General features: G+C 47.6%; 1 long non-coding RNA gene across 2 annotated transcripts in view; it reads left to right on the top strand.

Moving 5' to 3' along the window:
- The window catches only part of LOC133223438 (uncharacterized), a 128,941-nt gene extending 106,317 nt beyond the window's left edge, over positions 1-22,624 (top strand). For both annotated transcript variants that reach the window (XR_009728571.1, XR_009728570.1), the window contains exon 4: positions 21,922-22,624. This is a non-coding gene — a long non-coding RNA (uncharacterized LOC133223438). The remainder of the gene's footprint in view (positions 1-21,921) is intronic.
- The last annotated feature ends 871 nt before the right edge of the window (positions 22,625-23,495 follow it).

Genomic DNA, 23,495 nt, shown 5'->3' on the forward strand with positions numbered 1-23,495 from the left:
CTTCACCTGTGTAGATGATCTGGGTCAAAGCATCATAAAAGACCATGGATGAATCATAGAATCATACAATGACTAGGGTTTGAAGGGATCTTAGAGCTCATCCACTTCCAGCCCTTTGCCATGGACAGGGACACCTTCCACTAGATGAGGTTCCTCAAAGCCCCATCAGAAATACTCTCTCAAAATACCACTCCTCTCCGTGTTTCCAGGGAAAAAGGTAAGACCACGAAATAGGATGGGAGTTGAACATAATCATATTGAAAAGTGGCATTTGCTGTTTTGTTTCTTAATGGGCTTTCTCTTGGCAACTCTTCGGTTGCTGGAAGCTCATTTAAATGTGTGACTGCTTGTCCCTATGTCTGGGTGGCTGGTCTTGTCAGCCTTCTCAGTGTTATTCATGGAAGTAAATTGTAAATATATATAGATTTAAACTCTGGGATTTCATTACAATCAGACACAGTCTCCTTTTTGTGCCATCTCAAATTTATCCTTCAGACAACATGCATAATCTTTCACACCATTTCAAAATACTGCAGTAATCGTATTGTAGACTGAAGTATTATAATTATTTATAAGAGCAGGATGCTCATGGTTTCCTGAGACTCTATGGTATTTTTGGGTTTTGGCTTCTCTCTGAGACTCATGTAAACCACTCTTTATGTTCAGCAAAGCATCTGTTTTAGCTTCACGATTACTTTGTCTTCTAGACTGAAAGGGGCCTCAGAGCGTTTTAGCCTCCTGCTTCCCCTGCCTTGTAATCTCCCTAGGGTTTGCCAGACTCCTTCCCAACATGAATGGGGGTCCGGAGAGGGAGGAGGGAAATGGGGGGGATTTGCTTCCGATGAAGTCAGCCCAACTCCATCCTGCAGCGGGCGAGCCGGGAGGGACCCGCTGCATCCGCTGCTACCAGTGCTGCCAGCGCCGGATTAGGCAGCGCAGCCCTGGGCTGGGAAGCTGATGGTGACTGTGCTCCCCCACCGGCAGCCTTCCCATGGGAAGCTTTTCCCAACAGGAAGATGCATGAACTTGGTAAATAATTCCCAATGTCTTGCTAAAGTTTCCCTTTTCTTAATTTGATTTCACTTTGCTTATGAGTTGGATGATTATTTTAACAAATTAAAAAAAAAAAGCTTTTTTTTTGGCAGTTTATGTTTGGGTTTTTTTCCACTTTAAAGCTTCTTGTTTTAACTTTTAAGTAGCTAAAATCCTTTGCTCCATCAGAGGTGCAGTGGATACTGGCTTTGGAGAGCACCTCCCTCTTCATTTATTGTATTATCCCAGCATAAAGGGGTACTTAAGAAAAAATTAGGTCATAGATTTGAAAATGTTCTGTTTGAAAGAAAAGAAAGAGGTGTGCACCAGGTGTATCTTTCTTCCCAGGGTCATAACTTAATGCCACCTTCTTTTCACGTTCCCATTGGGTTTGCACAGTACCACCCCTGAGTTCACATCAATAGCAAAGACCTACATCTGCCAAGGTCCCGGTCTGCAGCAGTCCTATAGCTGAATTACTGTGGTGAGCAAAGTGCAGAAGAGAGGGTTCATCTGCCTTCCGCTGCAGAGTCCTACAGGAGATCAAACACCTCACCCAAACTCAAGGAGGATTACTGCATGGAAAAGCAGGGGCAGCTTGAAGCACTGCCGACTGAGGATGTCCCAGCACCTCAGCCCTGAGCTGAGTCTTCTTCTGGGACCACTGGGGCTCAGTGGGAACTTGGGCTGCTTTGGGCTTTACTTCAGGTTTCTCCAAGCACCTGCTCCTGAGTGCGGTAAAGCACTTTACGTCCACTAGAAAACATGGGGGATGGCAGAAGCCTTGAGTAGTTTGGTACCAATAAAAGTGGGAAGGAAGGGAAACATAGAGGAGGAAGGCGGCTGTTCCTTCTTCCCTGTGTCTCTTCCTTTCTCCCTTCATCTCTCCATCCTTCCTCTTCCTGCTCAGTGCTCTCCCTCCAGGACTGAGCCTCTGCTCGGGGGGCTCTTACCACCCCTTCTGCTTGGGAAGCCAATTCTGCAGCCAATGATGTTTTTGTTTGCTCATCTTAGAGATTAAGCGTGGGAGCAGTTGCAGCCTGAGATGACAGTAGCTGACAGTTACATTTAACATCTATTTCAATTTTTGTTATCCTCCTGCAGCTATTTTCACAATTCTCATATGAAAGGTCTGCTTATCTCACTCCTGCCATGGTAGAAATGGCTAAAGAAAACATCCCTGTTTGTTTGTATTGAAACTGGTATGGTTTGTGGCTTTTATGGCTTTTACATTTTTTTTTACTGTTTTGTTTGGGGGGTTTTTTATCATCTTGAACTCTTGAGCAGAAGGTAACAAAACACTCCAGGGCAGAGTCTTATCTCTTTTACATCAGTGCAAAGGTAGAATAACCTACTGTCATTTACCGTGGGATTGCATTGTCTCATTTTCAGACTCTCTATATGAACAAATAGATGAAGCCCTTTGCAAATGCTGAAACGCATTAATTTTCCACTCCCTTTTCTTACTCATTAACGTATGTTGCATTATAGTTATTACGAGGCAGGTCTATGGTAGCACAGCAGTTGCATCGTCATTAAAGACAACCTTTTAAATGCTGCTGTACAAACAACTGCATCAGAGGGACAGATGTAGAGAGTTTATTCAGCATCCTGGGGCAATGCCAAGATTGCATCCACGAAACTGCAGCTTGCATGGGTGGACTAAAGGTTGCACACGTATGGCTACCCTGCACGTAGCCATCAGCGCTGTGAGGTTTCAAAACTAGCTTGGAAGCGGCAGCCTGAGTGGTGCAAGGGTTTGGCAATTGGAGCTTCTCTGGGACATCAAGGATTTGGAAGAGAGGAGCTGTGTCCCCTCATGTCCTTTACTTCTGGTGGCTGGTGTGGTCTCCTGCTGCCAGGCCAATGATCAGGAGATGTCCCTCAGCATGATCGTGGTGTTTGTCCAGCCTGGAAGGGTTGTCAGGGGCTTGTTTTGTAGTTTGACTGAAAGGATGCAGATTGATGAAAGGAAGGGCTTGATTTTTGATGTCTGCTCTCGGGCACTGGGCTGAGACTGTGGCTGTTGGGTGAGGAGGCAGAGGGTTTTATAATGTCTTTACAAGTCTTTGTGTTGCTGGTCATTAGCTAGATGCAAATACTAAGTTTTTTAAATCAGCTAAAGTTTGCATGGAGTAAGTGAGTCATTTCCCCCTTTGCCATGGTCTGCCTGCCTGCAGATGAGTGCTGGGCATGAGTGGTGCACTGAAGGCTTCTCTTGCTGCTCTGCTCCAGCAGCTCTGGGTCAACTGGACATCATTTCCAAAGCCTGCGTTCCTTTGATCACCGACTAGTGAACTCAGCTATTTAAGTAAATGTTACAGCTTTCTGGGAACTGCCACCTGAGTTGCCACACAAACACTGTGAAATTCTTGTCAGGGAGCCAGCCTGGCTGACACAGGAACCTTTTCCACTTGCATGGAGATGCAGGAGAGGACCTCTCATTGCTCCCGGATGTTGAGGAATTCACCTCACAGCCTTTCTGAGAAGTGGTTTTTCTGCCTGCTTTGTAAACCGTGAAAATGAAACACTCAGATGAAGAGATTTACCCGAGATCATGTAGGACATTGTTGCGCTTGAGATCAGAATCTTCATCTTCCGTGTCCCAGTTTTGCTCTCCATCTATTCACACACTGACGCTATTTTTAGCCTCTTAAGTAACCACGTTGTTTGTAATTAGCTTCACTAATAACTGCTCTCCACACACTGCAGGTCCTACCAGCAGAGCAGCACGCTCTTCCGAGCAAAGCTAAACACAAGGGCGGCTAATAAAAGGCATCCGTATTTCAAACCGGTTGTTGTTGAGCAGACACGTGTCCTTGTAGCTCTTGTGATCAGGCAGCTGCCTAAATGCAGCTCCTGTGCTTTGGTTAAGGATGAGGTGTTACTACTCAGGGTTTCCGGGGTGTTGCCTGGCTGACCTTTGAAGAAAAGTGAAGAAACACGGTCCCTGCTTTGCACTGTATGCTGAGTCAAGGCTGCTGCTTTCGAAGAGAGATCGCATCTCTTAGTACCTAGAGCCGGAAATTTAATTAATGGCTGCAAACATCTTAGATGACAGCTCTGTTTACACCCTGGTGTACAACGAGAGTTAGTAGTTACTGTAGGAAGTGCGCTCAGAGCCCTGGATGAAGCTGAGTGACCAAATGAGGTACAAATCCAGAAGCAGATGGCTGTAGAGGTGATGCTGAGATGCAGTTCTGTTGCATGCCACTGGTGGATGCGATTTTGCTCCATAAAAAACACAAACGCTTCACCAGTTCCAGGGTAAAGGTGCTATCTAAGCAAATGGACACATTAGTGGTTAAGAGGAACAGGCTGTTTTAACACATTCTTCTTAAGAATCCAGTCTCCAAGCTTCCAAGCCTATAAAATCAGGGACCCAGAGATGTTCTATAGCTTGTAGAAAACAAGGAGATGGGTGACCACAGTGCCGTTCCACCTCATTGCGTGCTCACTATGTGACTTTTGCACCAACAGTGCGTAGAGTAGCTGTTGTAGGGGCAGTCAAATGAGCTCACCTTTCAGCAAATGTCCACGTCAGAGGGGTTATCAACTGCGGAGCCTTGACCTCTTGCGAGATCATCACTTGGCTGCCTCCAGATCTGCAAGATCGATATGAATGTCACCGTGTTTTGCATGCAGGACTTTTTTTCTCTGCCTTTAATATAAATATATCGAGATAGTTATCTTTAACTGTGCACACACGCATGCAAGCCGAGCTGATTCGCTGAACATCAGCACAAGCCATGTATGCTTAAACCAGAGGTCTTTATTCAAGCAAAGCCCCTGTTGATTTTTCCTCGCTTCTGTAAATTCCAGTGCCTCGCTCCAAAGCTGGCACTGCGCGTTTGTTTGCCTTTGTATCGTAGTACAGATGGGCAATCCTTGTAGTATGGCTACATTTATTTACTGACAGAAATGTGTGGAGCTGTGATAGGTTGCTATAAGGATAATTATTGATTCCTTTGGGGTTTTTTCCTGCAAAACTGGTTAGGCTAAATGCTGTGTTAGAGCAAGGTTACAGTTGAATTGTGTCTGAAGACCTCTCTTTTTTCCATCAAAAATTATTTATAGCTGGCATAATGGTATTTTATTTTGCAGGGTTCTCCTAATCTGTGTCTAATTTTGTATCACACGTGCTGCAAAAGCACTGCTAAGGCTATATTACAACTGTGGCCAGTTCAGTTCCTATCCAGCACTTTATTTCTATCTTGGCAGTAAGATGTGGCAGTTTGTCCCCCTCTTCCCCTGTATGCTCATTTCCATTGAAATGCGTATTTAGGCATTAAAAGGCATATGCAATTTTGATCATACAGCTCCCCTCAAAACGGAAACAAAGCCCCAAACCCAGAGTTAAAGACTTTGTTAGAAAGGTCTCAGAGCAGCAGATGTGTACCTAGAGAAGCAGGGGAGGTTTCCTAGGGGACAGGACACCTTCATGAGACAGGCTGTTAACTGGGCCCAGTTCTTCTGTCCTCAAGATACTCAGATTGGAAGAGGTGAACAAGAAGGGCTGAGAGGGGTGAACCTGGAGCAGCAACCACTTGCTCAGCCCCATCCAGGTCTACCAGGGAGGTGATGACCTGTGGAAGCAGAAGAATGTTGTTGGTTCAGGACCAAATGGATCTCACTTGTCATGACTGTGCTTAGGCTGGAAATGAGAAGAAAGTTGATCATGTGAGAAGAGAGGTTTTGGAGGAGCTTTTTAATGAGTGGTGGGAGTAAGGAGTCTGGTATGTTTCTGGGGGGGATTATGTCTTTGCCTTAGGTAGATGCAGATGGAGTTAGGTGGTCCAGGGAAGCCCTTGTCAATCCTATGTAAGAATAAAAAAGGCAAGAAAATGTGTATAATGAAAATGATTTTGAGGAGTCAGAAAAGAATAAGTCGGCCTGCTTTTTTTTCTATATGGCTGTCCCCATGCAGAACCTGTTCTCAGATGAAGGAATCTGTTTTATTCTGAGGTTGATGGTTAAGTGCCAAGAGCGACTGTCCAAGGCTGTGGTTACTTACATGGCTCTTTTCATATGGCCTGAGTGTGCTGATGCCAAAGGGGCTGGTCCCACTCATTCTCCTCTCCCAAACTGGTTTCTTGCCCATCCCTGGTGCTGGTGCTTGGGTTCACATGACCCTGCAGTGACCTGGGCGAAAAGACTGACTTGAACAAAATTTAACCTGGAAAAGAACCTACAGTCAAGTCTGATGTTGATGGGTCAATCCCAGCACTTGCCATGCAAGAGCCTTCAGCCCCAGGGCAGGCAGGGAGAATGGAGACAGCCCTGAGCAGTGCTGAGGGATGCGGTGTGAAGCTGCCCCAGCAGTGGGGGTCCCCAGTATGAGGAGAGGGACCTGTTACAGTGGGTCCAGAGGAGGGCCATGAAAATGATGAGAGAACTGGAACACCCCTCCTATGAAGAAAGCATAAGAGAGTTGTGGTTGTTCAGCCTAGAGAAGGCTCCAGGAAGACATTATTGCAGCCTATCAGTATATAAAGAAATCTCGTGAAAAAGATGGAGAGGGACTTTTTTTATTATGAAGGTGGTGAGGCACTGGCACAGGTTGCCCAGAGAAGCTGTGGAAGCCCCATCCCTGGCAGTGTTCAAGGCCAGGTTGGACAGAGCTTTGGGCAACCTGGTCTAGTGAAAGATTTCCCTGCCTATGGCCTGGAGGATGGACTAGATGATCTTTGAAGGTCCCTTCCAACCCAAACCATTCTATGGTTCTATGGAATGCTGTCCTAGTCATGACAGAGGTTTTGTTTGCCAGTCCCTCCTAGGCAGGAGGAGATGGAGGTGACCATCTTGGACTTCACGCTTAGGTGTGAAGATCTCAGGGTTTGGTGGGTCTGGGTTGGTCTCCTTCATGTCAGCCTGTGTGAAATGCTTTGCTGGCTCAGATGTCAGGGCAGGGTGATTCATACCTGGGCTTTTCTCTTCCTTTCTGCTGTGTGAAGATGGGGAGGTGTTTGGAGTTTTCTCCTCTCTTCACCCCCACTCCCCAGCCAACCCTCCGATATCAATATGAGACACCCCTGTGGTGACTCAGCCCCCTTGGGAGACCCTTGGGGTATTACCCCACCTCCACAGCAGCAATTTCTCCTGTGAGAAAGTCCTCTAAGGCTTGGCCTTGGCTACTGTGGCTCACCAGAGCCTGCCGAGGCAGCGGATGCAGAGGTCATATACAGCTGGGTGTGAAAGGGCAAGCGTGGTTGCTCAGGGTTGCTTTCATCAAAGATCTGAAACAAGGCAGCTTTGTCTTTTACTTTCATTCATTGCACCATTATCATTCACAATTTAAATGCCAAGCTTTAGTGAAAGCAGGGTTGGGTGAGGAAGCATCCCCCAGCTTCAGGATGGCTTCTTACCTGGTTGGGTTGGGCTTTCCCTGCTGTTATGGGTCTTACAGACACCAAGCCCAAGTAGCTCTTCCCTGGGCACTAGATCCTTCCTTGGACCTACACTCACTGCCAGGAACTTATTGGGGTAAGGAAGTAATGAGCACAAACTTCCAAACTGCCGTATCTCCTGTAAATTTGAGTCCCAATCCCAAAAGCTGTGTCGTATACCTCCTCTGCCATCGGTGTTTGCTGCAGCATCCACTAGTGGAAAGGTCATAGTATGGCTGGTTTAGTGGTATATGACTCAGGCAGGACTCTGGATGGACCCTTAGAGCTGTCCTACTCCTCCTGATGTGCGTGTTTTCATCCAGTGACCCCCATGCCAACTTTCTCTCTGCCACTTCGGGTGCTGCCCAGGTACCATCCCCTTACTTTTACTTCTTTGATAACATGTTCTGATAGTTTTTTCCCCTCTTGTTTTCTCTACAGATTTATCTGGAAAGTATGACTGGCGGGAGCAGCTTACTCACCATTAGATAAGTATTACAGATGACTCATGCTAGAGGATTGATAGCTGTGTGGCTGCGATGAATATGCTGTTTTATAACAGCTGTAGCATGATGCCAAAAGGCAGGAACCTTAATTTCACCATCCATGCTTATCCACTAATATGCTTTGAGTCTCTGGCACCTTTTTCCCTTTGGTTTGTCCATCTAAAGGGTTCACCAAAGTGGTTTTGCTTCCTTGATGGGGTACCTTGTAGGGCGTAGCTCTTGCCATTTCAAGCCCCACTTCAAGCTGTCACCTTGAAATGAAAGCTGTTGTTTACAGGCGGCAGCTTTGTTGTTATTTTCTGGGACAACATGCAGTTTTTGTCTTTTTAATAGATACCGTTAGTGGCTTTCCTCGATTCTTTGTGGTTTCTGTTTTTGTTTTCTTCCCAGAGCCATTACCCCCCTCCTTCAGCACAACAAACCAGAAGGTGCACAAACAGGTAAGGCAACTGCTCTTGCAGCCTGTTAAATTTGAGTCATTAAGGGTGAAATACTGGCTGTAGTAAAGTGAAAAACCAGCTCAGCAGCAGTGAGAGTTGTACCCAGTGTGCTCAGCTCCATGAAAACACCTGGAATAACTACAGTGGGGGATGAATTTGAAGGCTACATGGGAGCCTGAACTTCCATTTGCTTCCACAGCCACTGCCATTAAGGCTGTGAGAGCAATCATAGAATAGTTAGGGTTGGACAGGACCTTAAGATCATCAAGTTCCAACCCCCCTGCCATGGGCAGGGACACCTCGCTCTAAACCATATTACCCAAGGCCTCGTCCAACCTGGCCTTGAACACTGCCAGGGATGGAGCATTCACAACCTCCCTGGGCAACCTATTCCAGTGCCTCACCACCTAATAAAGAATTTCTTCCTTATATCCAATCTAAACTTCCCCTGTTTAAGTTTTAACCCATTACCCCTTGTCCTACCACTACAGTCCCTAATGAAGAGTCCATCCCCAGCATCCCTATATGCCCCCTTCAGATACTGGAAGGCTGCAGTAGGTAATGAGATTTAATAAGTTACAACTAAGGAGGAGCCTGTCCTTGATGTAGATGCATAGGGAGCTGAGCTGTGAAGGTGGGGTGTATGTACAGGACAGAGGATAGCTGATACCATTCCTGGACCACACACTTGGGCATCATCTGTGGTTCATGCCTTGGCTTAAACTGCTGAAGATGTTTGATTTCCACTAAAGTGCTGGACCATGAGGCTGAGCACTGTGGCATGAGTATCACACCCCTTTCACCAGCACCATCGCTTGGTGGAAATACTTCTTGAGGTAGAGAAATGAAAATGCTGCCCCTCTCACCTTGCATCTCTGGGGGTCAGGACTGCAGCTCAGAGGTAGGATCTGGTGCTTCCCCATGGGTGGCCTCAGCTCTGCATATTCAAATTGAGCACCCAGGCATGTCACCTTGCTGCAGCATGGGGCTGACTGCTGCCAGGGGCTTTCCAGCCCTGCAGGGCAGTATTAGTAAGAGGGTTCATGTGTGGTGTGTCTTTTGGTTCAAGCTGTGAACTGCAGTGGACTCTAAAAACTGCTGCTGAGCCTTGTAAATAATGTTGCAAAAAGTTTCCGAGAAGCTTAATTACTTCCCTAAATATATTTTATGTCTAAAGATGCTCAGGCATGAGTCCCTGCTGAAAGTTTCCCCAGTAGAGGGGATGTGTACTCCTGTCACTTTGGAAGCTTGAGCAGGTAGTGGATAAGGAGGTGGTTGCTGGGGTTTTCTTCTCTGTGTCTGTTCGGGAAGCTGGATTTCAGGGCATGTTTGTGGGTTTGGGGGGTAAGTCGAACAGTTTAGAGCAACATGAGTGACCTGCATGGTTAACTTCAGGATTGTGTCAACTGAACAATTAGATTGGGGATTACAGATCCCAGAGCACCTGATATCCAAATAGGTTTTTAAATGACACAGGTCATTTAAAAAGAGATAATTAAGTTCCTGAGTTACTCAGTAATGCCTACAAATGTTCCTGAGAATGGCTCATGGGATACTTGCAGCCTCTAACTTCTGTCAGAGGTAAATTCTCTATCAGGAAGAAATTAGCTGTCCATGTGGTGTTTTCTGTCTTGGAGTCTCAGAGTGTTTTAACTAGATGTGTTAATACAGCTGGGCTGAATGTACCACTCAAATCTGCATGCTCTGATAACCATTGTCAGGTGAAATGCATCCCAATGGAGCCATTTGAGCTGTTGCTGCTACTAGTTCCCACCTACCCTGTTGCCCAAAGCTGCTACCCACAGAATCAGGGCTATAGGACAGGCTACGTGTGCATCTGCACCTTATCCATTGTTTTGTATGAGCACAAACCCCTATTTTCTTACTGGGAGAGCTGGAGCACTAAATGGGGAAGCCAGAGTATGGCATATGTGTTCTCTTCCACCTGCTTGAGGGATGGGGATTAACTGATGGAAGCACACTGGGGGGGGGCTTGGATTCTGAAGTAGACATAGACAGCACTGTCCCTGCCATTGGCAGGGGTTGGAACTAGATCATCTTTAAGGTCCCTTCCAAACCAAACCAGTCTGTGATTCTGTGATTTTCATTTTGTCATGGGGTAGTTTCCCAATGGAGGGAGGAGGGAGAAGGAAAGCGTCTGTGCTGGTTGGACTGGCTTTTGAGTTAGCATCCCTGTAAGCCACTTTGTCCATCCCTTCCTGGGAAGCCAGGTCCCTTCACATGCTAGGCCAATGCTGCCATTTTATTCCGATGGCAATTCTGTGTATTAATGGTTCTGCCACAACAAAACTATGTGGGAGTCCCACAGGATGCCACTTAATGCTGCCAGCTTGAAATGGGAGGGAAAGGCCTCCTTTGCTTTCGTCTGTTTGCCCATGTTGATCTCTTTACACAGCACAGGGAAGGCTGGGATCAGAGGGGTCAGAAGAGTAAAAAATAAGGAAAGTAAGTCCTCGAAGGGCAGCAAAGGTGATGGAGCATGGACTGATGGACACTTGGTGAAAGGTCTTGTGCTGGTGCATGGGATGATTGTGCCAGTGCGGTCTGGCTGGGTCTTAGCACAGAGTCTCCCTTTTAGCTGGTCGCTGGTGCAGGTGTAGAGGGCATTGCGCTGCCATCTGCACAGGTTACAGTGACAGCAGACTTCCCTCTGCAAGGGGAATTCTCCCTGGCTGCAGCAGAGGCTGATAAAGCCCAACCCTCGTATTGTAACAGATCTATAGATGTATGATGAACAAGAAGGGAAAGCACCTGGAGACACATCTGCATCAACTGTGTCACACAACTGTCCCAGCTGGGCAGCAGCCCTGCAAGTAGGTCCGTGCAGTGCTAATGTCCTTCCTGCATGGACTCACCAGCCTGTCTGCCTATCCCAGGCAATGTCGACCAGAGCAGGAGGCTGGTGCTTGCTTGGTTGTGTCTTGGAGCCTTGATCACTGCCTGATTTCTACCCCTCACCCTTCTCCAACTTCACATTTCTCTTTGCATTTGGAGTTGCAGCCTGAAAACACTCAAGCTAAAACCCTGTGCCTCAACGGTTGCTCATCTGAGAGCGTGGAGCCAGCTCGCAGCAGCTGCTGAAATAGCAGAACTGAAGTGGGGAATGAAAAGTGAGACTGTGATTAAGACCCGATTTCCTGTCGCGGCCCCGCTGGGCTCCCACCGGCTATGGGGACGTTGGTGGCATTGACAGCGGTGGTGTGAAACTCCCAGCCATTGGCCTTGAGCTGCGCTGTGCTGCTCAGCTATCTGAGTGCTTTGTAGAGGTGGGTAGGCCGGGCTCAAGGATCCCAGTTTTAGGATGGAGGGAAGGGTAAGAGCCCCATGTAGGGTGGTCCTGGCTGAGTTGGGGTTGGAAGCAGCCATGGTGAGATCCAGGCTAGAACTGAAGCAGGCTTGTATTTCTTGCTTTGTGGTACCTAAAAGAGCTGAAAGAGTGCACAGGGTGTGGGGACACTGGGAGCATCAGTCCTGTGGACTTTCTCTCCATCTCTGCTGATAAATTGCTTTAGACCCACCATCTAGGACTGGGCAAGAGAATAATGCCAGGGAGAAGAATTGCTGCAGGAGGAATGGTGAAGCTCCCTAGCTGGTGCTGTTTGTTCCAAGGGCACAGAGATCGTTCATGTGTCCTACTCTCTGGTCCCTTGTGTAACTAGATGTCATAAAAAAGCAAATTAGTTTATCTTTTTCGGCTTGCTTGCACCAGAAGTTCATGAAAGGAGAAAACAGCTGAGTGCGGAGGAGATGCTGAGCTGCTGATGGCTGTTCCTCTGAGGACACTATTTCACAGCCTGTGTTTGTTAGTGCCAAAGGCAGCTTCTGGTTTCTTTCTCACCCTGGAAGTGCAAATCACTGCTCTTCCATGTGTGCGTCAACAGCTCCTAGGTCCGGGCTGGTTTAAACCTGATGTGTTTCAGCAATCCAGATGACATCATTGTAACCTCTGTCCTTTCTGATAGGATCAGTTATGTGCATCACGGAGGTAGGACTTTCCTACACCACCTCAGTCTTTGGAGAAAGACAACTACAGAACCCACTGCAAAGAAGCCAGAAGCCCATCAGCGATAGCATTTGCTCTGTGCTTAGTGTTTAACCATCTCATAGCTCAGCAAAAGCGCAGCTCAACAATCCCTTTGCTGCCAGAGGTGGTGGCAAGTAGAGGGATGGAGGAAAACAGAGAGAAGGTTACTGTCTGGATGTAAAGCACCTGGAATTAGCTCCTTCTCCTTTTTTGTAATAGGAGCTGTAGCTCCTTCCCCTCTCCATCCCCTCTGTCATGGTTTTGGACACGTGGCTTGATGGAGGCAGCACTTGACCTGGTGTGCCAGGAGCTTGCAGTAGGAAACCGCTGTCTCTGTTATGGTCCCATCAAGGGCATGTGGTCCAGCAGGGAGGACCATGGGAACATCTCCTGCTGGGCCATCTCACAAGGAGCTGCAGCATGCACCAGAAGTTGGTTATTGCAGCCCTTTGGCAGGGTGGGGAGAAGCAGGCAAGCCAAAATCTGCAAGCTCACCTCCATAACTGCAGGCTCCCTTCAGATTTGGCCTGAGTGAGGGGGTACACGGAAGACGTCCATCTCTTCATAGAAGACAATGCTTGTGTGAACTTTTGTACCCCTCAACAAACCACGGCGTATTTCTCTCTGAGTTTGAATACACAGCAGCTCCCATCAACCCTGCTGCTAAACCCACCAAATTCTTTCATACCATTTGCTATTCAACGTACAGTTACAGCTTAATTCAGCAGTGTGAGGGACCAGTTCTTGAAACGCAGTGCCAAGTGGCACTTGGTCTTTTTGGCCTCTGTCAGCTGTTAGGGTCACCAGCATCTCCTTCGAGGCTGCCTCTTCTGTATTCATGCAGTGCCCAGCACCACTGGCATAGCTTGGACAGGTGTCTGTAGTACACAGGGCACATAAGCGCCCTGCTCATATCAGATCAATATTAAGGAAATGTAAATAAAAATGTAAATGACTTTTCGACAGAGCAGGTCAGCTCTGGCAGTGGTGGTGTCGGGGAAGGTGTGCTGATTCACAGCAGCCAAAGTAATTGCCCTCAACTGATGTCCTCTACTCCTATTTCTTTCCTCTGGTCCAAGAGTATTTCTTTTCTGGTGTGCAGCCTGGGGTGTGCATGGGCCACATGTGAAAGGTGAGGAGGTGGGCAGAGGGCAGAGCTGTTCATGAGACTGGCAGGGCATCTCACACTGTCATTGCTGTGCAAGGAGGGGGAGTGCAGAGCACGACTTCTGTGCTCAAATAGACTTGTGTAACATCCACTGCCATGGGGGAGAGGGGTATTTTTCAGTCTCCTGGTGCCTTTCATCCCAGAGGAGTTCAAAGTGCTTTTTAGACTACTTCATAGATCTGAGAAAGGGGTGAACAATGGGTTTTGCATGAAACGTCCTTCCCTGCCAGGAGAGCAGCACCTAACCACTGCAGCTGTGGAGCTGGGAGCCAGAACTCTTCAAATGCACCCGCTTCTGCTGGCAAGCAAAGCAAAGCAACACCGCAGCACAGTGTCATTTATGGAGTCTGGAGGAAGAGCTGCTCAGGACTGTTTTGGGTCTTTTAAATTGAGGGAGGGTGGGTTAAAGGAGAGGAAATAATGCAGATATGGGAAGTAAAATGACTGTTTTTTGAGCAAGGAGGCCAAGGAGGGCTTTGAGATGATAACAGAGAATAGACTGCAGGTGAATTTGTTGTGCAAAGTATCCAGATATAACATTCTTCTCTCTTGCCAGAGAGATCTTTCATGTCAAACAACAGAGAAAACAACACTTTGAGGAAACCTCATAGCCTGGGTATGATGGCACCTGGGATATTCCCTAGTCCTGGTTCTCCAGCTCAGCAAGGCTATAGAAGACCTGAAGGCTATGGAAAAGAAATTTGCTCCAAGGATGAGAGATGTGTTCTTCTGTCATGAGCCAAGTGCCTTTAAATTCCCACAGCTTTGCTGGCATCAGAAAGGCATCAGGCTGTGCCACTGTCCTCCCTTCCAGGTGGTGGTCAAAAGGCAGGGAGGATGTGGCAGAACTGGAAGAGCTGGTGCAACAGGAAGTATCTGCCACAGTAAGGAGTGGTCCCAGTATCCATATCAGGCTGTGGAACAGGGCAAATGTGGGCAGCTAACCAGTGTGTCCCCATGTCCCTGAGGATGTCATCCCAGTAGAAGCTCCACATCCTGCGGTGTTTTCCAAGAGCTCTGTGACCGTTCAGTAGCACATCTGGAATGGCTTCTCTGATGTGAGTCCATGTTCATGACCATGTCCATCAAGCAGCACTGGCATACAGAGGAGTTTGGGAGCTACAAAAGAGAGCAGCTGGAGGAGACCCTTGTTGGGGTGAGCATCTCTGGTGGCCTCTCCACCAGTTTCTGTCTAAGTTTTCTGTCCACCAGTTTTCTGCTAAGTCTAATGGTGGAGATGGCGCTCACATCTTGTAGCATGTCCAGCCCAGCCCAGGTGCTGCAGGCCATGATTTGATGTGCATTCCCTTTGCCAGCCATGCCAGCTTGGTTTGCTTGCCATGTTCAGTGTGGTGAGTGTCAGCAGTGGAGCCAAAGGATCACTGGTGAGTGTAGTACTCTGCCTGCAAGAAGACAGAAAAGGTAATTTCATCTGGGGTAGGGGAGGAGGGGAGGGGTATAAGGAGTGATGCTACGTGAGTTTATCGTGTTCCCTCAAGGAAAACTATGCATCTCTGTGACAACAGGAGAGCAGCAGGGAAGTAGCCGAGAGATGAAAACCAGCTTGCCCCTTAGCAACCCTCTCTTGCATCTCTCCTCTCGTGCCTTCACCACCAACAGTAAGAAACGAAAAGCAAGAAAAAGGCAGCAAGATGTGTTTTGAACGGATGCCAAGGTTGATTTAATTGGATGTATTGAATTCGTTAACTTCTGAATGATGTGGCTGCAAATAACGAGCTGCGAGCGGCAGCGGCAACGCAGCACAGACCTGCCAAAAGGTTCAGCAAAGCAGAAGGATTGACCTACTTCCATCAGCTCCGCAGGGAGTACAGGCAAAACGCCCTCCACTTGCTGTCGCTGTGCTCCCTGGAGGGCTGCACATCCCTCCATGCAGAGGAGAGCTCTCCTGGGCTAGGTGGCTACTGGGGAGCCCTGCATGGACTCCCCAACACAAGCCCAGGGCTGGATAAATGTTCATATGCCCACGGGAGGTAGCTTGTTTAAAGCAGGGTCTCCTGCTTGGTCTGCTGACTGCTGGCTTCTGTCTGATGCTGATTTTCTGCTTCTCCCACCTTAAAAAAATACTCCAGTATTCTGTGGTAATGGCCTAAATGCTGTTGTAGCTGATAAGAGTGATAAAATCACCCATGCACACTGCCATGGCAACCTACAGCAACTGCTCTTTGCTCTTGATGTATCTCTGCTCTTTGGCGTGAGTGCAGATGTGTGGTTTTGGCTGAGACTTGCCTGGGAATTACCCAGATCTGGAAGACTTGGCTTTGGTTATGAGCTGTGCCATGGATGTGGAGCCACTGGGCAGTTCCTGGCCTTTGCGGCCACCCCTTGAAGCAGGGTGTGCTTCCGTGCACTATGCTGCGAGCCCAAGCAATGCAGATTGCATCTCGAAAGCGTTGTCAGCACTGGGGAGGAGGCTTCTGAAAAACAAATATGTTTCCAAATGAATTTCATAGTGGTTATCAAGAGGAAACACTGTGCATCTACTCCCAGCACCACTATCGTGTGTGTGTGTGTGTGTGTGTGTGTGTGTGTGTGTGTGTAGATCCTGCCAGGGTCCTCCCTGCAGGCAATGACCACTGTATCCCTGCAAAGTTGGTGTGGTGCCTCCTGGCCAGGTAACCCCCCATATAATGGAGAAGTTCAGCAGCCGAATTGCATCCCCATGTTCTGCCTTCGGTACCAGCCACGAGCTATACTCTTCCTATTCATTTGACAGTTTTCTTCAGTGCTTATTAGTGTCAGTGCAACAGAATGTCCTGTGGAACTGTGTGTCATGAGAGAAAGCGGTTTTCCTGAGCCACCAGACTGACAGTGGTGCTCTTGCAGTAGGGAATGTTTGCCAAGACCTTTGGAGCTAGAAGAAAACGAAAGAGACATTTGCAAAGTACAGAAGTGCTGCGTGAAACCATGGCCTAGGTTGTGTTGAACAAGGCTCTGACTTGGGAGGGAAAGTTAGACACACCATCAGTCTCCTTTATTATTATCAGTGTTAACCCCACGGTGGTAATACCAGGCCTACTGCATAGATCCTACTGATAGTCATCCAGCACGGTGGGGAGCTTGCTGTTTCAGTGGGGAAATGAGGCAAAGCAGCATTGGGGAGCATGTCTGAGGTGACACAGAGGAGATGACCGGGATGATGTCCTCCACCACTGAAACTCTGGCCTTTTTCCAATCCCTGCCTTGATTGTGGGTTCTTCTCCTGACCCCACAGCACCCCTCAGACAGAGCAGAGAAGGGTTGCAAGTGGGAATATGAAAGAATACATGTTATTTCATTGAGCAACATCAGGAAATCATATGGGCAGAAGAAACCAAAGACAGATGGAATGAACCCAGCTGTCTCTGCAGAGAAGACATCTCCTTGTAGCGTGGAGGCTGCTTTCAGGATTCATGATTCAGCTTTCAAGTTGGTTTTTGATAGTTAGGATGTTTTCATTTTGACTTCATCTGTTGACAAGGCGGTAAGAGCCCTGCGAGGACGCATATCTCTCCATCAGGTATGACTAATTTTACTGGCACAGCCATGCACGATAACGCTTCTGTTTTCTCTGAAAGGGCTCCATTACAGACCTCCATTACAGCCGAGCCCTATTGAGTGTTTTTTGCAGGAATTTTGCTGATTGTGCAGCCCTGTGAGTGAGCAAACATGGAAAGTGTTGAATATTCAGCTCAAAACCCAGAAGCAGACTTGTTTCACTGCTTGCCTGAACTGGGCTTTTAACCGCGTGTCGTCAGTGCTTTTTAGGAAACTCATCTTGCCTGAGATGCGTCATCCGGTAATGAAATGCTCTGATTTAGGGACAGCCACCAGGACCTCTGCAAAGGTCAGGGCTCATGGCTAGGCACTGGTGTCTTTGCAGCTCACTGTTGCACTTTGCTTTCCCCATCTTCTCCTTGGAGAGCAAAAGTCAGTCCATGCTCACATATGCACTTTTGAACAAGAGCCAACAGTGTGGTTTGTCGTAGTCCTGCACTCAGAAATAAAATGTCTCCAAAAAATCCAGTGCATAGCAGAAGCTGGAAAGCCAGGTTGGGCAGAGCCTTGGATGACATTGTCTGGTCTGAGGCATCCCTGTCCATGGCAGGGTGTTGGAACTAGATGATCTTAAGGGCCTTTCTAACCCAAACCATTCTGTGATTCAAAACCACTTTTGTTACATCTTTGCTGCTGTTGATTCTGTTTCTGCAGGAGCCAGGAGTCTTGGTGGAACCTAAGGGCAAATTTAAACTTCTTGTAGTTAAACTGGTTTCCTCTTGCTCCTCAGGGCAGCAGTTGCATGCCATGCTTACGTCCCTGGAGAAGTGTGTTGGGCACAGATGAGCCTCTGACCTCAATACATCAGCTCAATGGTCAACACCCTTATGCAAAAAGAGCTTTAGTGTGCAACTCTTCCACTTGGCAGAGTTTGATCTTTGCATGAGTTACAACAGAAAGCTCTCTCCAAGAGTCTGTGCACCCTTAAAGATGTGCTTGCCTTTGATGGAAATCATTGCGTGTTCCTCAAGGTTTGTAGTCATCTGAAAGCTGCTGCTAAAAGCAGGGCAGTCTGTCCAACACAGAGGTAATGGAGATCTTCTTGACCCTTCCTCTGCCTCTTTTCCTGTGGAGTGAGGCAGGTTTTCCTGTCTGCAACAAGCCTTCTTGTTTAGAAGTGTGAGACTACTTCCATCATGCTGCCAGTGCAGAGCCATAGTTCCTAGCTGGGTGTTAGAGGAGTTAGTTAGTAGTCATAAGGGTGATGCACAGATAGTGCAGACCTTCTAAGGGCATTGACTTGTCACAGTAAACTCACCAAGGGACCATTTAAGACTTCTCCTCTCCTTGCTACGTTGGCTTTGTTGTTTGTTGTACATAAGGAGCTCTGGGCGTGTGAATAGAGGAGAGGTGAACTTTGCAGCTGAGGACACCAAGGAGGAGACTGCACTTCTGAAAGTGTGATAAAGCTCTGGACACAGAGAGGGTTTGGCATGGCATCATGGCCTTATCAGTGATCTGTCCAGGATGAACTTGCTGCAGATGAGGCATCCCTTGCAGGGGCTTTTCCATGTATCTGCAGCTCTTTAAAATCAGGATGTTGACAGGAGTGACCTGTTCACATTGAAGGTGGTTCCCTTGCTCCTCTGGATGCCCCGTGGCAGAAAGAGGAGTCCTACTGGCTGCCAGTTCAGTTCTAAACACGATGTCTGTGCAGCGTCCGTCCTTGTCTGGACTCCAAGGGGCTGCTGTGCACAAGGCTTTCACACAGCTTCCTTAACAGTCTCCTTTTCACTTTTTCCAGGGACTTGCACTGTGCTACATTTCAGAGGGATCCAGTGAATTAACATATTGTTGCTGCTGCCTGGGTAATTGCATGCCCAGGGTCTGCTCTGCTCTGACATAGTCTTCCTGGCTTCCCAGAGAGAAAGCATCCTTTTCCTCCAGCAAACAAGGCTGCAAAGTGTTGCCCTGAGAGCTTGCTCAAAGGATGGAGGAATGGGAGGATGGAGGGAAGAGGGGGAGGCTGTTTCTGAAAGCCTATCTGACTTCAAGACCTCACCTATCAACATAGAGGAGGAGATGGGGTTTTTAATCTTTATTTGTATACCAAGGTACTGATTTTGACTGAAGCTGTGGTTTCTTATGCTGATCTGTACAGACCTTGTATGGGTGCAGTTACAGAAATATAGGCCCCCACAAGATACTACAGGGGCTCAGAAACTGCCTGAAATTAGCTATTCTGGGTCACAGAGGAGTTTCAGCAGAAGTTGAAACTGATCTGATACCCTGAAAATAAAAACCTGTGAATAGGTAGGTATAAAAATGCTTACTGGTCTCACCTCCAAGGAGAAAAAACCCATGTAGGTAAACCCTTAGAGCCCTCTAAGGCTCTGTGAAAGTAGAGCACATCTCAAAATGTGTTGGAGAGCACGTCTTCAAAGCTGTACAGATTTCTTAATGCAGATGCAGCTTCGCGTTTTTAAAGGATGCTATTTGGTCAGGACTGACTTTGGGTGGGGAGCTGGCATCTCATAGGCTTTGGTCTCCAAAACCAAATGTGGTTATGTGCAGTGTGAGGAGGGCAGCTTTACCCCCAGCATTGCTTGGCTGTCAAGCAGAGTCATGAAGAGTCCAAGGAGCATCAAGACCCTGGGGTAAAGGGGAAGAGTTGGTTCATGGCTCTGCCACTGACCTCCTGGGTGACCTGGGGTGAGGAGATGAACCTCTCCTCTTCCATCTTCTCCTCTCCTGCCCACCCAGCACATGACAGTTGCCTTATGGTTTGTATGGATCCTTCTGAGAACGCAGAGCTCATCAGCGCTGTCTGTAAGATCCCTTTTCATCTTCTCAGTTGTGACATTTCCTGTTTCTCAGCCACATAAGTTATTTTGACTGGAAGCAAGACATTGCTCCAGCACCGTTTGCGACACAAGGGATGGAGAGGTGGAGAAGGCTGTGCTGACTGTGTAGCTTGCTCATGTTGTACCAGAGCGTTGCAGCTAGCAGGGGACAGGGAAGGCATCTTGAGCATTTGCATCCTGTGGAATAGAGGCTGCAGCCTGGGGCAGTACAGAGAGGCTTTCTATAGTCAACACTCTACATGGGGCTTAGGAAATCCTGCTTGTTCTGTAAATGTGTGTATGTACAGGGGAAGAGGGACATTTGACTGCCCTCTAACACTGCTCTTGTGTGTGCTGCAGATAGGGTGTGGACCCTGATGCCCAAACTGAGATGGACAGTTGCGTGGTACTGCATGCAGAATTGGGGTTTGTCATATGCTGGGGGAAGCATAAGGTATGTTGTCATGGGGTACCTTCTGGGCCTTCACGGTGTTGGGATTTGGTTGTTCCTCTCAACTCTTTCACTTGGGGGATATCACAGTACCTGAGCATTGAATGATTCCCACCCTTTCCTCTGAAGCCTGAGCTGGTGGCAGTTAAAAGATGACTTGTAGGACTGTAGGATAATTCAGGCTGAAAAGGATCTCAGGTGGGTCAGCTGTGAGATCAGACCAGGTTGCTTTTAACTTTATTCACTGAAGTCTTGAAGTCTTCTAATGATGAGAGTGTGCATCCAGCTCCATGGCCTGACTGTTGTCACGTGGAAAAAGCTTTCACTAGCATCCAGTCTGAACCACTCTTGTTTCAAATGATACGTGTTGTCTCTCATTCGGCTGCCAGACACCATTGTGGAGAACTCTGTGGCCCTGTGTTACCGGTAACGTTACTGTGCTCCTGCAGCCCAGGACACTGTTGGTCTTTGCTGCAATTTCCTTGCTAAGGTCCCAGTTAGCTTGTGGGCCCAACAACTGTCAGCCCAGCTCTTGAGCAGTGGCAGAGCTGCTCAGCTGGGATGCTGGGCTGTGCTTACATGATGTCTTGAATAGGACCTGTCACTGTGATTGGAAAGCCTGAGCGCTTAGCAGCAGCCAGGAGGAAAGAGGAGCATGGAGGAGCCCTCGGGAGACAAAGACCTCTTCTCACTGCTAATGACATGGGCTCCTGCAGGTAGAGGTACCAAGCCTGGGCAGATAAGGCAATGTATTGAGTTCTTCAGAAAAACACAGGTGTTCTAATTAACACCGTCTCACTTACTCATCTGTAAAGCAAGTTTTTGCTCACTACTGTGGTTTCAGTGGAGCTGTGACTGTTGGTGGCCATGGAGAGCTGAGGTCTACCATACCATTGGCAAAGGGTGGTTGACCAAATCTCGCTTGCTGTGCTTGCTGCTGGGGACAAAGCATGAGTCCGGGTAGCCATGTGTAGAGAAATTGTATGTATATATCTATGTGTACCATATTGAAACAAAATGCTGCAGTTTCATTCTGTGCTGCCAAGAGTTAGTGTGTGAATTTCAAACCAGCAACCTATATTCTTTAAGATCCAAGCGCCTTGGGGAAAAGATCCATATTTTATGATGTACTAATTTAAAAAATGGTGTCTTTTGTAGTGCAGCATGGTAGAAATAAGACAAAAAAGGAGAAAGAAAAGACAGAAAGATCCAGATCATCATTTTAAAGGTTTTCTGCTTTTCTGTTCATGTTCTTTTCAGGAAATGTGGCTGACTATATATGGGATAGGAATGAAACCACATATCACAAACCACTGTTGAGTTTGTGAAGTGACCACGTTGAAAGAGTAGTGAAAAAAGTGTTCTTACTAGCACCCTCCTAGCCCGTAAGAATCCTGGCTGTGGCTTGCAATTGTAGTAAGGAGAAGATTTGCATTTTCAAGTTGGCGGTTTTCCTGTTTTACCCTTCCACTTCCTATGGGCTAATTTGGCGCTGTGTTAATTGTGAATCCGGAATGCAAATCAATTCACCTGCTTGTTTTCCTTTCATTTTTAGGTTTTCTAACTATGGAAGCTCTCCTGAGGAGCTGCATCGTGTGCTGCTGACCTTGGGATGGGACACAGAGCTTTGAGCGAGGAGGAGCTGCAACGTGCCGCTGCCAGTTGCTTTCATGAGGAGGGAGGCTTTCCAGCATGTCATATAGTGATGAAAGCCATTCTGTTCTTGGCAGAAAAAATCCTTATCCTTCTTGTGTGCTTTTTTTCTAGGACAGCTGATACTTCCTGTTAGAGGTGCTTTGTATGCAGACCAAGGTGGTACAACAAAAAAGGACTCCTGAAAGCAATCACACCAATAACCTCAGCTCACTGGGGAATTCCTGCTTATCATTTTTGTCTTTTCTGTTTTCAGTTCTGTACAAGATGCTTCTTTGCTTGCTCTTTCTTACAGTCTTTAATGTTTGCCCTGCCAGACCTCTTGCTCATGAGCTACAATGGTGCTTGCATTTTGCAGGGCTCCATGTCAGTGCATGAATAAAAGACGGTAAGTGCTGGAAATCAGGGTTAACAGTCCCTGTGTTCCAGCTCTGCTCTGGTGCTCACTAGTGTTCAAGCTAGACGTGAACCTCACACTAAGAATGCCATGTTCCTGTAGTGATGATTTACATGGGAAGGCAAACCCAGAAACCCTCAGGAGGCTCAGGAAAGGAGAGAGGTAGAAAACAAAAAGGCGGCAGCAGATAATTAGCTAGTAACTTAAACAGGAGCAGTATTTGGCCATCCTGAGGCACCACGAGAGATGTCATGCTCAGCACTGCACTGATGCATTCATTTCCTTGCTCCAGCAAAACAAACTCACATCTGCCCAGTTTGTGCCCTGTAGGTATCCCTATAAGTACATGGGGCTGATCAAAGCCTTGCTCGTACCAGGCTCCCACCCAGCTGCCAGCAGCAGCATCACACTGATGCTACAGCAAGTTGTGAGGGTCAAAGAAAGCCTTGTACAAGCAGTGCAAGAAAAGGGCATGTCAGAGCAGGAGAGAGCTGCACAACTGCATGGCCTGGAGAATATTCCCATGTGTGCCTAGAGATACCCGCTGCAGCCCGGCTCTTGTTGAATCACACTGTGGTTGCTCTGGCCTTTGGGCAACAGTGATAATCGTTGTGTGTAGTGTTGGGGTTTGTTATTTGGGTTTTCTTCAATGTAAAACTGTCAAATTGGCATTGGTAGGGCAGCAAGCCTGGTGCGGCTTTTATCTACCCTGAACCTGGGGACAAAGGAGAGGAAAATGGCTTGACCAGTTTGGCTGCTGTGTGTGTAACGGTCCTGGGGTTCCAAGCAAAGGACAAAACAGCCAGACATCCAAACCCGCCTGAGCTTCCACTGATAAGCCCCATTCCGAAGAGAAAGGCAATGCTGATGGGGCTCTGCAGAGTGGCTGAAACCTCCAGTGCTGAGTTGTCTTTAAAAGGGGATTTCATAAGGAGTAATATGAACAGAAATGGCTCTTTTGTGGTTTTACACATTCCAGGCATGCCAGGACTGTTCCTGTCAAGGATGGGCAGTTTCTGAGGTTTTGGGTTTGTTGTTTTTTTTTTTTAGCTTTTAATTTCAAAATAGTTGACACAAAC

The sequence above is a fragment of the Neopsephotus bourkii genome, unplaced genomic scaffold (genome assembly GCF_033783945.1).
Source record: "Neopsephotus bourkii isolate Nb327-2 ecotype Australia unplaced genomic scaffold, CSIRO-AGI_Nbou_v1 NB_1637, whole genome shotgun sequence".
Taxonomy (NCBI): Eukaryota; Metazoa; Chordata; class Aves; order Psittaciformes; family Psittacidae; genus Neopsephotus; species Neopsephotus bourkii.